Source organism: Rhipicephalus microplus, chromosome 7, assembly GCF_043290135.1.
Source record: "Rhipicephalus microplus isolate Deutch F79 chromosome 7, USDA_Rmic, whole genome shotgun sequence".
NCBI lineage: Eukaryota > Metazoa > Arthropoda > Arachnida > Ixodida > Ixodidae > Rhipicephalus > Rhipicephalus microplus.
The window spans coordinates 105,111,535-105,136,975 of record NC_134706.1 but is presented as its reverse complement, the minus strand read 5'-3'; the positions used below and the strand labels follow the sequence as shown (position 1 = coordinate 105,136,975).

Sequence of the window (25,441 nt, the reverse complement as noted above, 5' to 3'; positions counted from 1 at the left end):
GTGCCCCGCACAATAAGCCAAGGGTCTGAGATCTGTGTTCCTTTGCATTTGCCACGTTCATCATGGTGCATTCATGCCGGCCTCTCCACCAACCGTGGCCTGCCTGGAGCCGCAAAATCAACACTGCAACAAACTACAGAGTTAATTTGAACGTAGAACTCAACGTCTGCGTGTTGTGTCACGCAAGTTGTGCAGCTTTTTTTTATTTCCTTTGCCAGAAGATGAACAGGGCGTGCCTCTTCTCCTTTTCCTGGGTTGAGAAGGAGGCAGCGTTTTTTTTTTACATGCAGAAAATCCTGGGAAGACGAGGGAGAAAAACGCGTGCGTCGAGACGCTCCCGACAAGCTCCCTTAAGCTCCCATAAAGCTTCCACCGAGAGCTTCTATGTTGTTACCACCAGCACGTAGCAACGCTACCATCAAATGTAAATATCGTAAATAATTGTTACTGTTAACAGCTCCAGCCTCCTCTCTTCGACACCACCCCGAGACTTTGCCTATCTCCGGTCCTCTGGGCAGGCCCTTGGCTACATCAACTGGTGGCAGCGGTGGGCTGACCCATGCTTGACTCGTGCCTCAACAATATGATGACTGCTTGACTTTCTTTGAGTTTTGCCATGTTTTAGCTTTTCAAGTTTTTATAAAACGAGGTCTTTAGCTGCCATGTTCCAAGCTGACAGTAGTGTTACCGAGAGTGTAGGCTTCTCTCATTCGTTTCCACGTCACGGCGAGTAAGAAAGTCCTCACTCATGAAGAGCATGGAATGGGTAAAGAAACTAGAAAGACCAGACCTCGTACTTCTGTGTGAAGAGCTCAGAATTAAGGCGGGGACAGATGAGAGAAAGTCGCAGCTGATTGTGGCGATTTGAGAGTATGGTGCGGAGGTTGATGAAATTGAGGAATGTTGGGAGGAAGTTGAAAAACTGAAAAAAGTGGCCGAAAGAAAGTGGAGATGGGCTGATGAAGAAATACTTGAGAAAAAAATTCGGCTGGTTTCACGTATCTGGGAATCAACGTTATGCCAAGCACGGGGAGGGAAGGTGACCATGTTGGAATTTTTTTATTCCACGACACGTCATGAAATGACGCTAAATATGTGTACAAATATTTCACGCAAAGGCATATGTTCAAGGGTTGCAAATGTTTTACAACCAGTTGTTCGCACTTGTGCAACGCTGCCAGCTGGAACGTGCGTATTACCAACACCAGAAGCTGATATGAAGCGCTGATACTCCCGAAGATGTAGGCCTGTACATTGCTACATAAATCAACTTCAGCGCTTATAAACTAATCACAAGTGACGCTAACCCGACGTGATGGCTGTAATAAAGGAGTACACTTGTATTCTTTATAAAATTGTGTAGGCAGCACTGCAACCACTATTGACGTTTCACGAAGATTAGCGTGAAACTACTTCCTATACCTGGCTCAGCTCTGTTGTAAAATACTTCGTTGCCACGCAGAATGCTTGGGTTCGAATCCAGCTGGGGCCCAGACATTTATTTTTTGCATTTGTCGGGTTGACACTACTGACGTCGGGTATTTCTTAACACTTCCGCGTTGAAATCGTCCACGTGTGTTCTCGTAGTTCCTGGGTATATGCTAAGTGGCAATCACCTGTGGCACATACCCACATACTAGCGGCACATACTCGCCCGAGGGTGTGTGCCGCTGTCTAGCGGGAAGTGTTTGATGATGAACGCTACGGGATTGTGACATTATTTATGTCTGGAGCAGCGCGTCATATTGGTCAAATCATCTTGCACTCCCATGCTAATTTGTGTTCACGCAAAGTGCAAGGGGTGACCGCGAGGCCGCCCAAACGTAAGTAGGTAGATAGATAGATAGATAGATAGATAGATAGATAGATAGATAGATAGATAGATAGATAGATAGATAGATAGATAGATAGATAGATAGATAAATAGATAGATAGAAATGCTTAAAGTCTCCGATGTTCACCAAGAATTGCTTCACTTTAAAAAAACGATTAGCATTAGAAGTTTATCGGGACCAAAGTAACATAGTTAACAGTGTAATATCGTCGATAATAAAACGAAAGACAGTCCTGCCAAGCCCATGGCTACAGTGCGCCGCTCAGACAGGGACAAACATAAGTTGTTTAAGGTTAAGCCGGTCGTGTGCCACCGTTCTCAAGAGCCGGGTTTCATTGCGATTGGCTGCCGAAAGCCTAAGAGTGTTCTGTTTTTGATGGATGGCAGCGACAGTAATCTCGAGCAATCGAAACTGCACGTTAAGAAGTCAGTTGAGGATAACGTACAGTGGAAGTCAGCCACAATACTTGATACTGTTCATCCCTACTTCGTGAAAATTGAGGTAGACACAAGGAAACGCGACTCCAACGGTAAGCAGCTCATAAGGAAAATGCGTGTTTAGCGTTAGCGCGCGCGTTGAGAGCGAGGGACCATTCAGACTGCTGGCAACATAAACTTCGGTGTCCCAAAACCTGCCCGAGCATTATTCTTCTCAGAATGACGCAGATATTCTATTAAAAGGCTTTTGTTTTGGTGGCAATACGGTGAAATCTCTAACGCGTCCAATAGCCCGATTTGTTCATGAGATGCCGGAAGCAGAAACCGCTAATAAAAGTGAAGTAAACTGTCTTAATATAGATGAAGAAGGACTAAGCCTAAAACGTGAGGGAGAGGCGCTTAGCATAGCACGAAATGGCGATGCACGTAGAATAGCGCGGGATGATTAAACGCTTAGACTAGCGCGAGGTAATGAATCTCAAGGAGAAACATAAGAAGGTGAGCTGGCTAGCTGAGAACATGTCAGATGTACCCTTGCGTTAGAAGCGCAGACGTCAAAAATGAGCGCGAGGAGAAGCTAGTTGAGCCGCCTGGAGTTTTGGAATTTAATGCCAAAGTCAGCGTACCTCCTAGTACTAGCGCCCAGGCTGTGAGCGTCCCGTGCCGCCACGACATAAAAAGGCGCTGGCAAAAACGTAGGGGGAACGCGAAAGGTTAAAGTTGCCTCGAGCGAAGGCTGGAGAAAGTGCGGTAGAAGGGAAAAGTTGAGGCAGGCTCCGGAAGCTCTCAAGTTACAGAAATTGTGGCAGAGGGCGAAAAAAATCAACCAACGCGGATTTCATCTATATGCGCGTATAGAGTAACTACTTTCTCCTATTTTAGCGTTGGGATGAGGTAGTGTGCATTCTCTCTGTTAGGGGCACTCAACGCGGCTATAGCTTTTGTTTTGGGATGAACCAAAGGATCGTTAGAAGAGTAGATACCGCGTCGTTATTAAAAAAAATTAGGGAAAATATTTTTCATTATTTTACTATACTTACAAGAGTGGTTACTTTTTAACTTAAGGGTTAAGGGGGTGAGGTAGGTTTGCTCTCCTTTTCGCGAATTTTTGCGAAAGAGTTGGTACGCCACTGGATGTAAGCAAGAAAAAGCCAATAAAGAAGCTTGGATGAAATACACGAATAAACAAACAAAAAAGGCAGCATAGAAAATAGAGGAAAGTTTTAAAAAATGATCAAAGAAAGAAACAAAACAAAAGAAGCAAAGAAAAACTACCAAGCTACGAATGTAGTTCATGGTTTGTACATTTAGTGTGAAGTTACATCACCTTTCGCCCGTAACCACATCGCGTGAAATTAGATAAAAAACCCTAGCACCATTGGCACAGTGGGGTTTGAACCTGGGTCTGTTGGACACCAGCCCAGTACTCTACCACTGAGCTACACCGGTGCTTTTTGTTTATTATCACAGAGCGATACCGGTGCTTGTGTAAAATGAAACTACGGTGCATTTAGATATTTTTCGCTTTAACCGTCTGCGTTTTTCTTGTTTTGTTAAGTGTTTGACGTGACTTCTTCTGGGGGAAGGGGGAATCATGTGACGTAAGAAGGTAGCGATGGTTAGTAGAAGCCGAAGAGGAAGAAGTCAGAATGGAATAAACATGGCGTGTGAGCACGGCCACGTCTTCCACATCTAGCGTCACACGAGTGACGCTATGATGAATGGCGACGTGGCCTGGCTCATACGCCATGTTTATTCCATCTCACTTCTTCTTCTACCTCTACCAACTATCGCTTCATACGTCACACAATTCCCCCTCTCCCCGAAAAAAGGCATGAATTATGAACAAGAAAAAGTAAACTAGGAGACGTCTAAAAGCCGTAAATGTCAAAATTCACAATTTGTTCTATGCTCCAGAAGAGTTCCGTAAACTTTCAAAGACTTCAGGGAAGAGTTCAGCAGTCCGGTTAACGCAGGAGCTCTGGCAGGCGAGGCTGACTGTGGCGTTATGGAGAAGATAATCGCGTTCGGCACAACTGCACTGCCCATGACACGGCTTCAGCAGCTGCGAAGAACGAACAAAGTTGGACGTCCTTGTTGCATCGGCAGCTTAGATGTCGTCGGGGTTGTATTTCGCGTCGTGAATGGTGCAATCCCGATGCTTCTTGCGTGTGTGCTTCTCGACAGATTGTAACAGAGTGCCGGAGTGCTTGCGGTTTGCAAGTAGTGCTTCCGCGTCTTTCTCGGCGTTTTCTGTGGTGTTGCAGTGGTTGTAATAGCAGGCGCAGGGAGCACCTCTGGCGACTTTTCTTTGTGCGAAAGTGTCTGACGTCTTCAAATGGCCTTTGGTTTGGATATCTTATTTTTCTATGTTCTTCATTTGGTGAACGCGCCTCCATTGAGTTTCGCGTTTGTCTATGCCTTTGTTGCAGTCTCTTTTGTGGTCGCATGTGTTTGTAAACTTGCCTTTGCTTGCTTTGCTGATGTTGCTCGGGAGATGGCTGTAGTGGAGCCCCTTTGGGAAATGGGCATTCACTTCTTTCGAAAGTTAATATGTCCCGTAAACAGCTGATGCATAGTGAGCTGGTGTCTCGCTTGTCGGGCATAGGTGGTAATGCGCCATCATTGCTAAAATGCTCTTCAGAGGCTCCGGTAAGGTGGTCCTCTATGGACGCTTCTGACAGACAGCTGCGTGCGAGGTTTGATGTTTGTATTACTTCTGCATTCTTTTGGTACTTGGATTGGTGAGCTCTGGAGGAGGATACCACAGATGACGTGGCATTACTAGGCTCAATATGCACAGTCTGCTGAACTATAGAAATACAGTCTTGTGATGAGAAACACCTTTTTGAGTCGTCATGGCGGGGTTGGATAGTTTCTCAATGCGTCAACAGTTCGCTTATCGTGGACACGGTGTCACTACAAGGCAAACGGTGAGCGTTTGATTTATATCTACTTGAGGAGTCGATTCGTCAAGGCTGCTTTTGACTGTGACGACCAAGTGCGGTTGTCTGTGGTAGGTGGGTTACAAGCAAGTCTTCGTCATAGTCGTCATTGTATTCTTTAAACCAAACGATCATTTCTTGTTTTATTTTTTTCCAAGACTCGTCGTTTTGAAATATGTGGGTGAGGTAGATTTTAAAGGCCTCACCCGAGACCTAGTCGGTAAAGCTGGTGACCATCTCTCGTTCTAACTATGATGCAGCGGTTGCGTGGAGCTCGAACAGGTCGAACCAGTCCTGTACAGGTCCATCGTCCGCTGCTCCGGTGTACTTGAGATGCGAAGGTCAGTCGATGATTATGGCATGGTGCTGGTCGCTGTGTGTGGCGAGGATATGATTCCGTAGTCGATGTATGGCCAGGGCGTCTTGTGGAGAACTGCGTCGATGATGAGACAGTGATGAAGTGGCTGAAAGGTCTTCATCCTGTCGACTCGAGTGACGCTATGATGAATGGCAGACGTGGCCTGGCTCACATGCCCTGTTCATTCCTTCTCACTTCTTCTTCTTCTACCTCTACCAACCATAACTTATTACGTCACACACACACACACACACACAGATATGTATATATATATATATATATATGTATATATATAATATCTAACAGAAAGTAATACCAAGGAATGTACAGGGGAAGTTATTAGAACCAATGGAATGTAAATAAGAAGAAAGAAAAGTGGACAAAAAATAACCAGTCGTGAGCAGGAACTACAACCTTCGAATAACTTTATTCAAAAGTCGTAGGTTTGTTTCCTGTTCACGGCTGGTTATTTTTTTGTCCACTTTTCTTTCTTCTTATTTACATTCCATTGGTTCTAATAACTTTCCCTGTACATTCCTTGTTCCTTGGCATTACTGTCTGTTAGATCTCATTAATATTGTGTTAAAACACGAAAAAACGAGCCCTTAGGTATACACTTCTTTCCCTTTTATATATATATATATATATATATATATATATATATATATATATATATATATATATATATATATATATATATATATATATATATATATCTTGTTGACGAGTGAGGTAAACTTGCTCTCCTTTTCACGAAACAGTTGGTACGCAACTGGATGTAAGCAATTAAATGCCGATAATAAGAGCGTGGAGGAAATGCACGAATAAACCAAACAAAAAAGACAGCATAGAAAATAGAGAAAAGTTTAAAAAATCAACGAACAAAGAGACAAATCAAAAGAAGCAAAAAAAGCTACCAAGCTACGAAATTCGTTCACGTTTTGTACAATTAGTGTGAAACTACATTACTTGATTGTCCGTAACCACATCGCACGAAATTAGACAAAAATCGTAGCAACGGCACAGTGTGGTTCGAACCTGGGTCCATTGGGCGCCAGCCCAGTACTGTACCAGTGAGCTACATCGATTTTTTTCTTTAATGAATGAAATCACCAGTAAAGTACACACAGCATACTTCAACAGAAGTCAGGCCAATACACACAAGCGTCAAGAACGGGAAGCCACTCCGGAGCGGAGTCAAAAGTCTCAACAACACAGCGCACTTGAGCAGCTCCTTCTCGGAAGACAGAACTCGTTGACCGTGGTGGCTCGGCGTGTCTATCAATAATGCGACGTTTCCATAATGAATAGAGTCCCAACAACATGAACAGGTCAGAAGGAGTATTATCAGTTAGACTTTTTTGAATGGGATGAACCTAATACCGTGAGCTGTGATTGGAAGTTCTTTTCCTAATGTTCTCCTTAGAATGTCCCAAAAATAAAAAGCGTCACGACAATGAATAAATCAACGCTCTATAGTCTCAGGTTGGTTACAGAGTCTACAATTCACTGTCCAGGGTACGTATATTGATTTTACATTCAGCCACGCTTTCACTGGCAGCGTAGAAGTGTTCAGTTTAAAGAAAAATGTTTTCGCGGAAGGAGATATCCACATTCTACGTACACGAAATAGTACATCGTGACCAGGCAAAAGCGAATATGGCTTTCGATAAACAGGTTCTGGGAAAATGTTATTCACAAATGCAGCGGTCAAATTTGTTCTGTCAGTAGCATACAAATACTCTAGGCTAAACCTGGCTTTCAAAAAATTGACTGTATCAACGATTTCTTTTAAAAATCCCCGCAATGCCAATTCCTTGCCAACGCTTGTTGTGACATGAATAAAAGGAAGGTGGAAACATGGATGGTTACGAAGAACCGCTAAAAGAAATGGGTGACACACATCCTTTAGGTAAAAAAATCGCAACACCAACTGTCGCACGAACAACTGCATAAGGCCAAAGTCACTCTTTTCAAGCGGAAGAAATAAAGAATGTCTCTTCTCATGGGTTTCCAGGAAGAGCTCCAAATAAAGCAGGCAAATATCCTATGAAAAGCTTGATTGTGAACACGAGAACAGTGCCACACCTGCAGAATAGAAATAAACTTTGATGCACGGAATATATTGCACGCTTTCGCTCTGGCAAAAATGGAAAGCTCCGTCCGTGCCATGTTGCCACCTTTCGGCGGATCTTAGTTATCGCAGTGGTCCAGTGTGGGCCACTGTTACGATAGTTATCAAGAGGCACAAAAAGGTATTTAATAGGAGTAGCATTCCAATGAATATTTGTGAAGACCAAAGGAGTTTGGGTCCACATGCCTAGCCAGAATCCACTACTTTTTTTCAAAATTTATGCTTGCGCCAGCGATTTCACAGAAACGTAACGTAGTGTTGACTGCTTCTTGAAGGTTGGGTTTATCAGCGAAAAGGAGGTAATGTCATCTGCATAAGCTAGAACTTTATCTTCCTCAGCATAATATCGGTAGCCTCTGATGCCAGACTTTAGAAGCACACTTGAACATAATTCCAGATAAATTGCAAAAAGCAAAGGCGAGAGTGGACATCTCTGACGCACAGATGAATTTAACTCTATTATATTCGAAAGTGTGCGATTTAAAATTAGCCTAGTTGTGCACTTCTTATAACAGAGTGAAATACCATTGTACAGTACATCACCCAACTGCATATGTCTGAGGAGTCGGAACAAAAAAGGATACTGTACCTTATCGAATGCTTTTGCAAGGTCCATTTGAAGGAGGGCTACTTGGTCCATGCTACCATCAATACACTCAAGAACTGAACGAGCAATATGAATGTTTGTCTGTATAGATCGACCGTGAATTCCAAAAGTTCGGTGGTCACCTACACATTTAGTAATCGCTGTCTGTAGCCGATTTGTCAACAATTTAGCAAATAGTTTGTAGTCAACGTTACATAAAGATATAGGCCTATAATCGTTAACTCTCTTTAGCGCGTCAGGATGAGCACTTTTTGGGATGATTGTTGTATGGCTCTGATAGAAAGAAAGAGAAAGTTCACCATGGTCGTAAGCCTGTTTAAAAAGTTGCTCGAAAAGTTATTAGAAGTTCCTGAAAAGCAATGTAAAATTTGCCCCTAAGGCCATCTGGGCCAGGAGTTTTGTTTTTCTGCAACGTTGGTATTGCAAATCTAATTTTATTTCTGGTTATGGGCCCATCTACAGTGAGTCTATCATCATCTTGTAACTGAGGCAGAAGGGCAATGAAGTGGTCAGCTTCTTCCTCAAAATTCTCCTGAAGCTAAGCCGCGGTGAACAAATGTTTGTAATAACCTTCAAATGCGGCTCTTATTTCGCATGTCTCTGTGCAAAGGGAACCGCGCGACTCAATTTGCAGTATCTGTTTAGAAAGTGCATATCTCTTTTCATCCCCAAGGGATTTTTAGTGGGTTCCTCATCAGTGAATTGAGTAACACGGGAACGAATCTTTGCTCCTCTGTATAAATCCTTATCATGTTTTTGTATCTGTGCTCGAATCACATTTATCTCGTCCACGTACAATCCCGGCTGTTCACCTTCATAAGTATGGAGTTTATGAAGTAAATTATAAAGATAGCGTTTTCAGTTTTTTTTCTTTGCGCCATTTCACATGAAATACTAATTGCCTGATACTTGATTCTTTCTTTGAACCTTTCCCGTTGAGCAAAAATGGGCAGCTGTCAACACTGTGTTACTTCTCGTACCAATTCTTTTACTAATTCAACAAAACAATCTTCGCGCAAAAACTGTACGTTAAGCTTCCATAGGTCCATATTAGGAGGGGTTTTACGAAAATTTTCAGGACCCCAAGAAACAGTGACCAAGCAATGGTCTGTAAAAAATACGGGCTTTACAGCATAGTAATGAATTTGAGACCATAAGCTTACAGATACATATACACGGTCAAGCCGAGCATAAGAAATGCCGTAAAAGTGCGTGAACCTCACCAAGGAAGGTGCATGGGCTCCCACATCTATTAAATTGTGGTCATTCGATAGTTTCTGCAGTAAGATTGCACTTGCATCATAACAATTTTTGATATATGAATGATCTCTCGCGTCACAAACACAATTAAAGTCTCCGAAAACTATCAATGTTCTGCCAGTGTTTAGCAGAGAAGTTAAAGAGAAGAAAAAAAGCATTCCTGTCATTCACTTTGGAGGGAGTATAGACACAGATAAACCTCCAAATATGGGAATGGGAAGATAGGTCGCAACAAATGAGGCGTCCTTCCCTATCAGCATGTAGTGACGTCAAAGTATGAATCAAGTGCTTTCTAGCTAATAAAAATCATCCAGCAGATGCACCACGTGCTGGGCTGATGTATAAACTGTAATGCCCGAAAATTTCCAGTGCGAGATCGGTGTCACGAGCAGCCAAAATTTTAGTCTCTTGCACTGTAAGTACACCAATGTTGTACTGCTCAAGCACGTGGCGCAACTGCCACTGACGCCTTACATTCCTCAAACCACGTACGTTGAGTGTCGCTACACACAAAGGAAACGTCAATGCGGTAGCCATTTTGCTATCCTAAAACATTTTTAGGTCACCTTTAGCCAAAGGGCAACCTGTGGGTTTACCTCCTTTACAATTTTTAGGAGCACTTTCCTGAGGACGCTGGCATAGGCGGCGCGTCCCTCTGTCCCCAAAGAAGGTGACACCTGGACCACATGAATACACTAGCTTTGTCGTGTCTGGCGCACTCGTTGTTGCTTAATCGGTGACCGGTGCCTGACGCTTTCTTGTCTCACAGCTATCCATTGCTTCTTGTTCCTCATTCTCAGGAGGCTTGTCTTTAAGGTCTTTCAAGTGGTGTTCTTCTGCAGCATTGCATTTGTTTATGCTTTCACTGGCGTCGTTAGTGATGTTATTTTGCGTGGCGAGGGTATCAATGGACAAGTGTTGAGCTTCCTTTAAGGCACCTTCTGCTCCTCCCGCTGCTTCTCTTGTCGCATCAACTACCTCAGTGACATCCATAAGATGATCGAGATGCTGCTCTTCTGTGCCTTGGGCGGAATGGAGTTTGTTGGCATAAGTCAACACACAGGCATCTGATGAGTGACCAAATCGCTGGCACTGCAACCATCTCGATGTTTTGCATTGTCGACGTACATGCCCCACTCGCTTGCAGTGAAGACTCAGTGGAGGCCTACCGGGAATAAGTACGAGGCATTGGTGGCCATAGATTGACATAAGGTGTGGTATTGAGCTCACAGTGATGGTGTCCTTGAGCTACAAGGCAACGTCCCTCTTTGTTGTCATCCATTGTTCTATTACAGCACATCTCCATGCCTCTCTCTCAACGGACGTCACAACGCCGTAAGCTTGGAACGCCTCTTTAACACGTCGTGATTTAAGATGAGGCAGAAGCCAAAGAAGTTTCAGCCTGATATTCTTGGTCTCCGGATTTAGCACCATGCACTTCAGCCCTTTTACACGGAGCTCACCACAAGTGACCAGTTTCTGTTTCGTCATGTTGCTAGCACACGTAACCATTCATACATGGCTCATTTGATACTGGCCAACTCCTATGATGTCCGCTGTGCTCACCACTTTAAAGAACGCGTCACGGAAGTTTGGGGCACGGTATGGCCTACCACTCAAGTCAGCATGAAGGAAAACGGAATTTGAAACGTCATTACCGGTTTGAAGAAGTGGCAGGACGACTTTATAGCTTGAGTCTTCATCATAAAAAGGAGTCGATGATCTTCGGCCGTTGGCCGGTACGCTGTTACCAGCAGAGAGCATTTCAGAACACAGCCGATCAGTGCGGCTTCTTCTTCAACATACCGGTGTTTTTTTGTTTATTACCACTGAGCGACACCGGTGCTTGTGACTTGTTGTCAACCTTTCCTTGAGCAGGCTTGATGTTGGGTAAGCAATCGCGTTATTATGACTTCTAAAGCGTTTTGCAATAGCGAAAGAACAACCAGTCGTCGCACTATGTGAATATCGTAGTGAGTCGGCCATCCATTGCTTCAACCGATTTCAAAAGCTTATTTTTGTTTCCCTATTAACTGTAGCGCATACCCACTTCAGCCATAATTCCTCATCGTCTTCAGCCACTGCATGGACAGTTGGCACAAAATTCCTTGCAAGTGTTTAGCGAATACCACGCTTCTCAGAAGAATGACCAAAAATAGCATAGCGAATGCCAGCCAACTACACCAAAATTTTCCTAATAATGCCCTAGGGGGTACCAAGCAAGTGTGTTTGCAGTAGTTACCTAATGAGTGTTTTGAAAAGGCTATAAAAGGCCGCTCTTCTAGCTTCCGCTGTGACTGCGCTGCGCCTACCACGCAGGCCTGGCGTTCTTTTCGTGGTGCACTTGAAATATTTGAAAGAATACAACTAGCATACCATAGTGAAAGAATACCACTAGCATACAAGGAGCAAACGCTAATAATATATGGGTATAAATAAGGTTTGGCCGCGAAAGGGACGTCACTCTATTTATACCCCGATAAAAACCCGTCTAAAGTGGTGGTTAGGGCAGCACAATTAACACCAGAGCATCAAGTTACATGTCCAGCATCTCAGCGAGGCGCCATTTCCTTAGCCAATAAACTCAAAGAAGCCCCACTGTACACAGTCAACGCTTCTTCGTAAGGGACTCTAGACCTTTTTGGTGAGGCCCTTGGGATCACTAGTGCTGAAATAAAAACGTTAGCATATATTGCTATCAGTTATCAGCGACAAAAATAGTGTATCTCCAGGACTAAGAAACCCTCCTGCCTTAGGGTGATACCAGGCATCACTCGGAACACTGTTTCGAAATTAATGTTTATTTCTCTCTTCCCCTGGGGCCGTAACACACGTGTGTTTACAGTGTCTTGTTGAAAAACTTTCCCAGCAAATCCTATGCAAAGCCGCTCAAAACAACGTATGAATACATGGGACGATGTCACTCACAGCGAGAGTCCTGATTTGCGCTTGGCGTGTTTTAGGTGTTTATTTTACCGCGTATTATGCGCATTAATGCAGTTAATGAAATGAGTGAAAATGAGTGTTTCTTGTGCCTCAGGTGGCATGCAGCGCATTCTTCAGTGCCAGCACGCCTTCAAGGAGTTGAGATCGCAATGGCGTGAAGGTATGTGAACCTTCTATAAAAGGCTTGTTTTTATAGGGACACTATAAACGCAACTATAAAGTCGACGTTAATTGTTAAATTAGCGGCCTAGAAACTTCGCAGTGTTACTTTAGTGGACTTATTTTAAAATTCAATGGCGTTTTAATGGTCCGCGTTGGGTAAGGGCACTTCAAATTACCCGCCTCAAAAAGCGAACTGACTGGACCGATTGACGTCACTCTTGCCGCTGCACAACGTTTCCCGTCTTTACTACGCTAGTAGCAGCAGTACGAAAGCAGTGGGAGCAACTGCAGCAACAACGGTCATTTATCAATATCCCGCCATTGGCTTCGAGATTTCAGACGTGTTTTGCTTCAACTGCGCCCCGCTAGAATGACCCACCGGTCTAGTGTAACCGCGCGAAAATTGAATTTTCTAACCACTCGAGCCGTTCCCCAGAGTAACCTCCGGCCATTCTTTTTTCCATGAATAAAGCAGAAACGAACAAGCAGCATTTTATTGCGTTTTTTGATGTACGAAAGTTTCTTTATTTAGTGCAGTTAGATCGATTTTGTAATATTAATTTGAGTAGTCCGTCTGATGTTATCGTGATCATTTTGAAAGTGTCCTACCGCGGCGCTTGTGCTAATGTGCATTTACTTTAATTTCTCGGTAAATAGGGCACTGTTGTAGATAATATTGTCGTTTTATATGTTGGCATAGTTTTGAGCTTTCACTCAGACGTAAATTGTTAGTTGACTTTAGTGTCCCTCTAAGGACCCTCAGGATAGAGGCTTTACCGTCCACGTTCCTGTCCGCCTTATATATTGATACAAGATACTCAGATAATATCTTATATGGCATTTAGGGCACAATTGCCTGTTGGTGTAGTAGTTAGGGTGGTCGGCTGGTGACCGGAATGTAGCGGGTTTGATCCCGGCCTCATCGTGCATGTGTGGAAAAAGTGGTAGACGCCCATGTACTCTACGACGTCAGTGCATGGTAAAGAGGTTCGTTAAGCACGAAGTCAATGCGGAGGGAAGAACACACGCGGCATAAGGCTTCACTCCCACCTATTAGGCGTTACCAGCTTAGTCAAGAAGATGTCGCATTGGCTGGCAGCGCCAAACTTTTGAAAGTTGCTAAGCTGCGGCGATAATCTTTATAGATCACTTCCGTGGCGACGGCCTGTTTTCGAACAACTTCTTCAGTCAAGTCTCTCGGTCATTCCGCGCCAACTTCCAAAGCTCTCGACTTTGTTGGAAAAAATTTCGAACAATTGCACACATACGGCACTCATTTCATGCCAGTGTCGCAAGAAATTTCGAGCTGCAAATGGTTTTGGTGACAATATAGGATTCTTTCAATTTCCCCAAATATTATGAAAGAAGGTATAAAAAATTTCGTAAAATCTGTTTTTTGGTGAAAAAGTTCAACAAGTGTGTTTTCTAATATACTGAGCATTTTTTTTATATTACGAGACAGTTTTCCAGGTACCCTTTTCCAGCTAGTCATCATAGCGGCATTTTTTATTGGGATTTTTTCTCTTTTTTTCTTCACAGAAACCACTCGTACACAATGCGCTTAAGGGCCAATCACAGTATTTGCTCTAAAACGCACTATCTTCTTAAGTTCTTTTTTTAAGATTTTCGAAGCACAATCTTCAAAAAAAAAAGAAGCTGAACTTGGCAAGAGAGCTCCTTTTGTATATCTTGAGACGTCTGTAAAACACTGAAATGGCTCCAAAAAAATAAGCAAAGACGGATATATTTGAGTGGCATACTAACCGTCGCTACAGAAAGTGTATTCAAAGTAGTTTGCGCGATGATTGAGAAAAACGCTACGCAGATTGTTCATCTAGTGCGTGATTTTGTTGGAAGGCATTGTGAACCAACTGAATTGCTACGTAAAAAAGTAATGGGCCCTCAACGCATGATAGTCATGTCCTTGCATTATCAATGTATTTTTGTCAAATACATATTGCTCGGCATTGCCCATACGTCAAAATCAAAGGCTCTCCTTGGTTATGATGTATTATAACGTCGCTATTGTAAGAAAATGCGAAGAACTACTTTACTCTACTCTGTCCAGTCTCAGGACACCGGAAAACCATTCTTAGCGTGCATGATTTTTCAAAAAGAGATCTGTACTCAGTACTAAACTTATACTGCTTGATTGTATGACACTAAGAAGTTTGAAGTTTGAAGTTTATTATTATTAACAGACTGGCGATACATAAAATGAAGAAGACGTTTTACAGACTAGGGTCCCATAGTCCGAAGACTGTAGGGGGACCCACGATGAAGAAAGCATGTAAACAAGTGCAAGGGCAAATGGCAAGACAATGTAATATTAACAAAACAATGCTATAAAGCAACTATAGAAAAATAACGAAGCGATAAAACATAGTAATAATCACAACTTCAACAAATACAATCGCTAAGTCAAAATGCAAAAAGGACAACATAGAATAATTTATAGTGATAGAAGATATAATTTCAAAGTTTTTTTGAATGTAAACAAGTTGGATAGAGACTTTATATTTGGTGGAATAGAGTTCCATAATGAAATAGCTGTGAATGACAAAGACTTTATGCCGTAATTAGTGCAAACTCGGGGTAGTAATAAATTTCGCTCCAATGCGAAGCGAGTGCGGTTAGTGTTTATCAATAAGTCACAGTTGATGAGGTCGAAGGGTAGCCGACGGTGAATTATATTAAAGAACAAACAAGTACAATGAAATTCAAATAACCTACTAATACTCAGAATATTGTATTGTCTAAGCAAAGAAATAGCGTTCGAACGACGAGGGCTGAAAGTGATAATGCGGATTGCTTGGTTCTGTATATGTTGTACAGATGAGATGTACGAGTGATAGGTGTTGGCCCAGGTAATTATGCCATAGTTAAAATGACTATGAATAAATGAGAAGTAGAGCGATAGTAATGCATTAGTGGAAAAATATGGCCTAGCTTTAATCAATGCACGAATACCAAAAGCAGTCTTTTTCTTTATGTCTAATAAGTGTAGACCAAAATTAAGGGTTATGTCTAAACGTACACCGAGAAAAGAAACAGTATCACAAGCATGGATAGTATTAGGACCCATAGTTATAGCAGCAGAAGTTAACAAATGTTTATGAGCAGACCTGAAAACCATGAACTGAGTTTTAGAGGGGTTTATCGTTAGATCATTGTTGTTGCACCATAAAACTACATCGCTGAGTACAGAGTTTAGTTTTGATATTAAAGATGGAACTGTTTTGGCCTTACATGATACTGTGGTGTCGTCAGCGTACAAAACACAATGTGCAGAGCAAATGACGTCAGGGAGATCATTAATATAAATAATGAATAGGAGGGGGCCAAGAATGGACCCCTGCGGAACACCTTGATTGGTAATCTTAATGTTAGAGTAAGAGCCACCTGTAAAGACCACATTTTTTCGGTTAAACAGGTAACTTTTCAGAAAATTTAAAGCTGGTCCAGTAATACCATAAGAATCTAACTTATTGAAAAGAATGGAGTGATTGAGCGTGTCAAAGGCTTTAGTTAAATCCAAAAAGACTGAACCCGAGAAGTTACCAGTATCAATGGAATGTTTGATGAAGTCTGTCAAAGAAAGCAGAGCAAGGTTAGTGGAGCTTCCATGACGAAAACCAAACTGGGAAGGTTTTATAACATTAAATTTCGAAAGGTAAGAACTAAGACGCTTTACAAACAGTTGTTCAATTAGTTTACTTAATGAAGGAAGAATAGAGATAGGCCTATAATTTTTAATATCATCTTTATCGCCTTTCTTGAAAATTGGTATAATTTTTGCACGTTTTAATGAGTCAGGAAAAGAACCTTTAGAAAAAATGAGATTGATTATATGGGTTAAGGGCTGAGAAATTATATGAGCCACCATCTTTAAATGGTGTGCACAAATGTTATCCAGACCGGGAGAAGTATTTTTAAGATTACGAATAGCTGATACTATTTCGTCAGAGGAAGAGGGAAAGAGAAAAAATGAGTGAGGTAAGCGCGGCAAACTAGGTGAAGGAACATTTTTTGAGGAATTGGATGACGAACAAAAATACTCAGAAAACGCATTAGCAATGTCGTCAGAGTGACAATAAGTAGCGTTATGGTGAGTGATTTTCGTTATGGGCGAGTTAATTGTAGGCGAATTCAAGAATTCATTGAGCAGTTTCCACTGTTTTTTATGATTATTTTTGTTCTTTATAAATTCCTCATTATAATAGCGTTTCTTGGCAAGTTTTAGCAAAGAGTTAAGAGTATTACAGTAACTTTTATAGCGAAGTGCCAAGGCGATATTAAAGGGTTGTCTCTTAACTTTCCTATAGAGGTTATCCTTCTTTCTGAGACTGGTTAATAAGGCAGATGTCATCCAAGGGCTTTGAGGCTCTTGGTATTTCTTGTTATAAGCAATAGTGTGAGTACTAGAAGAAACAGCTTCTGAGAATAAAGAAGAAAATGTATCAACCGCTGATTGTGGATCAGCCTGCGAGCTAACTTTGGACCAGTCACAGTTTGAAATTGCACTGATGAAATTGTCTTTGTCAAATCGCAGTGCAGTAAAAATTGTGTTGATTTGAGTTATAGGGCTATCAAATGTGATGAAGATGGGATAATGATCGGTAATATCGACATCAACCACCCCGGACACTCTAGGATTAAAGTTACAAAAAGCATGATCCAAAAGAGTGTTAGAGCCACGTGGGTTGGATCTAGTGTACGAATCGATGAGGCACGTTAACCCGTACCCTAGAAGGCAATCATTATAGGCACTTGTAGTTCTTGAATGAGAATCTAATAGGTTAATGTTGATATCGCCTACCAACAATACATTTTTGTTCTCCATTGATAGAGTGTTCAGGACAGTCTCAAGAGCCGATAAGAACTGGATAAATGAGGAGGAAGGTGAGCGATAGATGCAAGCGAGTATTAAATTTTTTTGATTATGAGTAACCTGTGGCTGTTCAATTTCTATCCAAACTGATTCGCAATAGGGGATGGTAATATGAAGGTCCAATCTGCGAATATAAATAATGCCAGAAGAAATGAAAATGGCTGAGCCACCATAGTTGTCAGATGCACGATGACAGTATTCAGATTTGTACGACGTAAAACCATATAGATTAGCATCCACATCGGAAAGCCAGGTTTCTGATATACATATAAATGAAAAAGAGTGTCTGGTAGAGTGAATGAAACTATTAATGTTGTCGTGATTCCTTCGCAAGCTACGTGCATTGAAATGAACTAGAGAGCGTTGATTGTCAGATAGAAACGAAATAAATTCTTCAGCAGAAAAGGACATGATTGACAAGTACTCGTCAAGGACAAAAAAAAAATTAGAAAAAGAGAGAGAGAGAGAGAATTGTCCCTAGAATCGATGACACGCGACTTAGTTGAAAACCCGAAGGTCGTTCTCAGACTTTAAGATGAACACTTTGCTGCTGCTAGTCTGACGAGCCTTAATCTGGCAGTTGTCCGTCCATAAAAACTGCCAGCTCTTCTCCTTCTTAAGATCTAGTGCCTTAGAAAACAAGCGTTTGTTCTCGACAGTAAGGTGATCATTAACGAACACAGCAGCATCAGTGGAACCAGAAAAGCCAATTTGGCCAGTACGTAGACGGGCTTTGCGAGCCCTACGAACAAACTCGCCTTTCTTCTCGCGGCAACAAAAGCGAGCGATAATGTTCTTCTCCTTAGACTTTGTGGCCACACGATGGACAACGTCCAAGTCAGAGGGAGAAACAGAGCAGCCGATGGCATTGCCAATGGTTTTCACGATTGCAAGGCAATCTTCATTTTGCGTGACCGGAACACCCTTTATCTCAACATTATTCAGTCGAGAATACTGTTCTAGATCAGCAACTTTTTTTTCCAACGCCTCATTTTTTGCGGAGAGTGCGCGGTTCGCAGTCACCAGCTCGTCCTGCCTCACCCTCATGTCATCAAAAACATCACTTAAGTGCTGAACACTTTCCGCCAGAGTTGCGCATTGATCAAAGCCGAGTTCATGTAGCTTGTTAGAACACTTAGAAACAAGGTCTGCAACCACACGTTCAAGCCTACCATCGAACAGACTTTCGAGCGCGTCTATTCGCTTAGCAAGCTCGGTATTAGTAGGCATAGTGCAGTATACAATGTAACAACTTGGCAAAAGCAGCAGTCACGGCTAAGAATTAAAAAAAAAAAAAAAAAAAATAAGAAAAGACAACTTGAATACCACAAACCTGCACAAAGAATGCGTAGTTTTTAGATGCGAGTCAACCAGCCGTAACGCTGCTTGCCAAATGAAGACGAAGCACTTGCGACGTCCTTATATAGGCCTGAAGGGGCAGCACCAAGCGCTGCTCGGTAACAGCAGATCTCGTGGCAGCACGATAAATGCGGGCGTCGGATCTCGTCGATGAATTCAACGATAAAAACGCTGATTCGAAGAGCAGACTGCGCCGGCGCACTAAATCCTGTCGAAAACCACGCTGGCCCAGAAGAAACAGGCCGCTACGGCAGCGACGGGAACAGGCTGCGAACAAAGCTTATGTTGCAATGGCAACATAAGCTTTGGCCATGAAACTTGCAAGTCATATTGAAGGTATTCGCACACTGATTAGGAGCACGGATTTTATTGGAATGGTGTATACTAATTTTTATTTGTGTTTTAGTTTTTAAAAATGTACTTTTCTAAATAACTGCTATATGAACAGCATTGCAACTTGGCACGAAGTAACTGCAAAAGCTCTAGATAAGTGGAACGCAAATTGCGAGGGTAAAGCAAAAACTAGATTTATTAGGCTTTCATGTTTCTCTGTGTATGAAGCTTAGAACGTCTTAGTGTTTCTTTATAAGAAAGACATAGAAATGCACCTAGGCAATTAATTTTAGTTTCAGTTAGTCAATATCACTAATCGCCATATGTGAGAGATTCTGCTTGCGTTTGCTTGGTTGACATTGAGAAAAAAAGCTATGCAAACTTGACAAATGTTGTTTTTACAAAAGCGCTAAAATAACGATCACGTACATGCGCACTTTGTGTCGATGAGCTAGATAAGAAGTTCCCTTAATTATTCGTCAAACGGCGAGAGCACAAGTGTGGTATAATTTCTGAAACACAAAGGAACTCTCAAACAGGTCACCACAACATCTCGCAATTCATTTTTTATGAAAGCAAGTATCATCCCCCCATTGTTTTCATACAGCACTACAAGTTGCGCTTTCTTTTTTAAATGACTTCATCAATCCTCAACCTCTCCACAGCAAAACAGTTAAAACAGAACAGAACAGAACAGAACTTCATCAATAACTAAGCAAATTATAGTCTTTTGACTGCCAGCAATTAAAGAGCAGAACGCATCTAAACCCGGTCACCAGATGGTGCTTATAAAGCTTTATTGCCCACTAAGGCTTCCGAGCACGCTTGGATTGGCGCCAGATGTGCCCCGACGCGGCACCTCCCACGTCGCGACAGGAAACCCAAAGCTCTACGCCTCCTCGAAGGCCTCCTGGGCAGCCCGAAGTTGGTCTTCTAGTGAATCAAATCTTATAGTTTGCCCCTCTCTTTTTTTCTCTGTGCGTAAGTATCCCTCCGAGAATCATCACACAACCTAAGTCCCAAGTGCACTCGTTTTGTGTATGTTGTGTGTCGTAGTAGAGGTCAATGTGTTTCATGCACCAAGGGTCGGGGCTAAACTTCGTCTGAAGCAAGTGTAACGTGATGGATTAGGAGGAAGTTATTTTTATTCGAGAAGAAATCCACCATTTGCCTCAATAACAGTTATAGAGCTCGGTTTAAGCAAATCATTGAACCCTCTACTCGATATACGGTGTTGGGGAGGGAACGAAACAGGAGTGACGCAGTCGATAAGTCTGCATGTGGTGTCGTGTGCCGTCTCGTTCAGATTCCACAGGCCACTTGCTAATCTCACACCTTGTTCAGATAGGCATATGAACATAGGATAAAATAAACAACTGTGGTTCTGAGCCCGTCTTGAGTACATGTTTTGGAATTGTCGAATAATTACTAACAATACTAGGAATTGAGAGAATCAAGATATCTTCCGCTCACGCTGGGAAACTTTGTTGCACAGTTCTGCCTTTGAAGATCCACTCTTTGTTGTTGAGCGGGCTGACGAAGGCAGCGGAACTTAAAAATTTCGGAACGTCACCTACGTAAGACGTTTTGCCCACCTAAAAGCTTCTAGCACCATTCATTATTTTGTTTGTATAAATAAGGGGCTACTGAAAAGTAACTAGTCTCGAGATACGTTAGGGCAGCTGTCATGGTTGGCGATCTTCAAGCTCGGCGAGGATTGTGTTATAACTTTCGGGTTTATTACATCTGACGAATTGTCTTAGCAAGCTTTTCTGTGGAGCTGGTATTGTTGTTTTCTGTAAAGGCAGTGCTGCACGTTGAGCGGTATTAACGCCCTTAAGTGAAGTGTGTGCGGATGTGAAATTACGTTTTGAAGTGATAAGGTTAACTTCTGCATATTAATACTAGATCAATCAGATCAATAATTGATGACATAATTACATTTTTCTATTCTTGTAATACGGCGTCCAATGTACTTATGTTCACCGAAACATGGTACGACGATGACACTGAGCATCTTGTGATGCCCGGGTACAACCACTTCTTCCTAAATTGTAAAGAAAGTAGAGGAGGTGGTGTGGCCTTGCAAACTAATTTTTCTGGATTTCAATTGATTGATGAGTACACTGTTGCCACGGAAGACTATAGATTTTGTGCGTTAGCAAGGACTCCCAAAAGTTTGGGGTTATTTATCGACCACCACATGGTAGCATACGGGGGTTTCTTGGCTTTTTCGACAAACTGCTTTCGTTTGCGAGCAACAATGCATATACCCTAACTTCAGATGGTGATTTGAATTTTGTTGTATTGAAAGATTCAGCGCCTGCTGTTGACTTGTTAATCACACTGCAATGTAGTGGGTTTCGCAATGAAATCACTACGCCAACCCGTGTTACCACTGCATGCACATCTTTGCTTTACGTGTTCATCACAAACACAGTTGCTGAAAGCGTAATTTCCGGCATCATAATGTCCGATTTGAGGATCATCTGCCTATCATGCTAATACATGAACAGCAATCAACGCCTAAAAAACGAAATGACATGAAAGCATAACGAGACATATCAACACGTACAGTTGAAGATTTTAGGAAAAGACCTTTGCTCATTAATTGAAGTGAGATAACGGCCCTTACAGATGTGACTAATGCGTACGATAAGTTTCTACTCATATTTAAACAGCGTTATTACGCTTCTTTTCCAGTTAAAGCATACCACGGGCGCAAGAGGGCTCGCAAACCATGGGTCACTGGAGACTTGCTAAAATTAATCGACGTGAAAAACATGATGTTTGAGGCTTTCCTTAAGACACGCAACAGCGAAACGCTGCAGGAATTTAAATGTTTCAGAGACAAATTGAACAAAGCAATTTCGAAAGCAAAAGAAGAATATTTTAGAACAATTTTCGACAATGACTGTCTATGAAAGACTGACGTAGTCTGGAAAAAAAATAAATACTCTCTTGAATAGAAAGCCAGTATCAGACGCCGTTGACTGTATGGTGGTTGATAATGTGTTACTAAGCGGGGAAACACTCGCGAACAGTTTAAATGACTTTTTTGTCCAGATAATAAACACGAATACTTCCCCGGTTACTTCTGTAGATGTTCCGCGGTTATCACGGTCTTTCTTTTTTCAGCCTACTTCTGTTTATGAGGTGATTACTCTTTTTTCCGGCCTTCGGAACAGTCGTAGCCCCGATTCAGATGTATCAGTAATTAAACCCGGTATGTACGTACTAGATTTGATCACTCCTGTCATCGCACATATAATTAACAAAGCTATCTCATGTGGCGTTTTTCCAAGTAGCATGGGAGTTGCTAGAGTGACAGTAATTCATAAAGGAGGCGACGAAAATAGCTTCTTCAACTACCGTCCAGTCTCAATATTGCCAGTTTTTTCGAAAGGCGTTGAGAAAGTTATTAAAACCCGCATCGAGAGGGAGAGCTTTAGTAGAGTATTTGATCTCTTAACTACCTATCAATTCGGATTTAGAAAAAATCATTCCTCAAAGGACGCACTCTTGCTTCAAAAAGAGCTCATATTAGAAAACATAGAAAACAAAACATTCACAGTAGGACTATACCTCAGTTTTAGCAAAGCCTTAGATCGTGTCAGTCATGATATTGTCTTACAGAAAATAGAATACTATGGATTTCGGGGAGTTGCATCACAACTTCTTTGCTCCTACCTAGACGAAAGACTTGAATTTACCGAAATAGGCACTCACAGATCACTCCTCAGGCGGAGTACCACAAGGCAGTATTTTAGGGCCAATGCTTCTGCTGTTTTACACTAATGATGTAATACAATTAAACACCACTTGTCAGTTCATCATTTACGCCGATGATTGCACTGTCTTTATTCAAGGCCAGGAATTTCGTAGCATTCAAGCTGAAGCAAGTACGTACTGTTCGAAGCTGAATGACTGGTGCATGGCAAACAGCATTGTATTGAATGAAGCTGAAACTAAGTGTGTTATATATCATGCTCGCAGCACGCTAGCTGTAGTACCTGAGGAGCTTGTCCTAGGTCCGTTCACTGTTCGCATTGAAAAATGCGTTAAAGTACTTGGCATCATCTTCAACGAGCACATGCCATAGAATGACCAGGTAAATGCGGTTACGCTGAAATTGGCTAAGTCTGTAGGACTAATTAGCCGTCATCGACACATACTACCAGCTCAAATAAAGAGATTACTTTACGATGCGCTTTTTAATTCCCACCTATGTTACTGCTTCCTGGTTTGGAGTAAAACTACAGCCCTTATTATGTCAAAACTTAGCGTGTTACAAAAGAAAATGGTTCGACTTATTTCAAATGCTCCCTTTCTAGAACACACTGCCTCTCTTTTCAAAGAGCATCAAATTGTAAAAATATCAGATCTATATACTTACTAAATGCTGTGCTGCTACAAAAAAGCAGCACTCGGGAAATCGGACACACTTCCTAAACTCGCGAACCTTACACAAAACGCAATTTCTTATCATGTGCGATATCAACTACCTTGGCAGGTTCGAATCTCACGCACACACTATGGCACACAACGCACCCGACACATCGTCCCAACAACACTAAACTATTTTAAAACGCAAGGAACACATGTTTTATTCCACACAAAAAAAGAAATTAGAAGTATGTTCACATAACAAACTTGCCTTTTCCAGTATTGGGGTATACACGTGTTTCGCAATTTATTTGTGTTTTCCTTTTTCCTTCGTTATTCTAATGATGTATATATATATATATATATATATATATATTTATATATATATATACATATACATGTGTGTGAATCATATGCGCATGCACATCAGTATATAACTGTGCATTGTACATTTTAATGTAATTGAAGTGCCTATTACATTTCTTTCCATTTTTTGTTTTTTCTTCTCTGGCTTTCTTTTACTTTTCGTTTTGTTTATTGTCCTTGTTTTTTTCTCGTTTTTTTTCGTTTTTTCCTCGTTGTTTATCTTTAGCAAGTGTATAATTGGGTACATTTGACCTTGTAGTGCACCTGCGCCCGTAGTGAATGCACTATGATATCAATTTGTAACTGTTCAGCGACTATTATTATGCTTTTTTCCCATATTTATCAGGTGCTGTACCCTGTCGTTTCGCCACCGATGGGTGGCTGGGGCTTTGTCAAGCTGTCATTGGACAGATTTTTACCCGGCCACCTTTTATCACCGTAAATATTTTTGTTTTTGGTGAAAATAAAGTTCCTTGATTGATTGATTGATTGATTGAATGAATGAATTGCACTATAACCAATAATTAGCAGCCCCTTTAAAATGAAAGTTCGCGTCACTGCAAAATTTCAAAGCAAGGCTCACTTGCAGGTGCACACTTCATTGCTGGGTTTTAGAGCTTCGAAGTCTAGGTTTTGCGACGACTCTTGTTAAGCACTGAAAAATATTTTCAGATTCACAGAACTGCGCCCTAATCTGTACCACGTAACACATCAACTCTAAATGTTCGTAGCCAGTCTTGCAGCATAGGTGCACAGCTTTTTTTTTTCTATTTCTTGGACTCGTGTTGACGGATATCCAGGGGAATGTTTCTCACGTGCGGTACTTTTCTTACTTTTTTAAATAGAAAAAATCACTCATATCTTCATGTATTTGCCATAGCCCCGTCCTTGGAAACAATGTTTAATATCTCAGTAGTCGCTGAGTAGTTTTGCTGGAGCGCGAAATAAAAATGTCGCAATCGCCCCCTGTTCGTTTCAATTGCCCATCTCGAACAGATCGCGGAGTGCGAAAAAAAATCACTGTACACGAACACAGTAAAGCTAACAGGCAGTACTCAGCCGATGCAATAAACTCCAAACGTGTGACAGGATGCTCACTTAGCGGGAACATCGCGTACTACGGAAGCTCCACCACATACAGCGGCAATCTTGCTATTGCTGAATTTATTGAGTGTGGCGCAAAGCGAAAACCATAAACAAGGCAGAGGAAGAAACAAAGAAGCGTCGAACTACCAACTGGCTATTGCCTACAAGATTGGATGTCAAGACAACTTCCACGCACGTGTATTGGCATAAAAGTGTGACGTCAACAAGTCAATGCAAAAGCTGCTGATTAAAGCGAGATATTTTAGATTGATATAGTAAAATTGAAGTATCAATAACACAGGCCCACCTAATCCTTCGATTATGAAATGCTTCTAA

At 41.8% G+C, this 25,441-nt stretch overlaps 1 pseudogene; it reads right to left on the bottom strand.

Annotated features, from left to right (window-relative positions):
* LOC142767831 (uncharacterized) overlaps window positions 1–25,441 on the bottom strand; it is a 164,058-nt pseudogene that overhangs the window by 8,186 nt on the left and 130,431 nt on the right.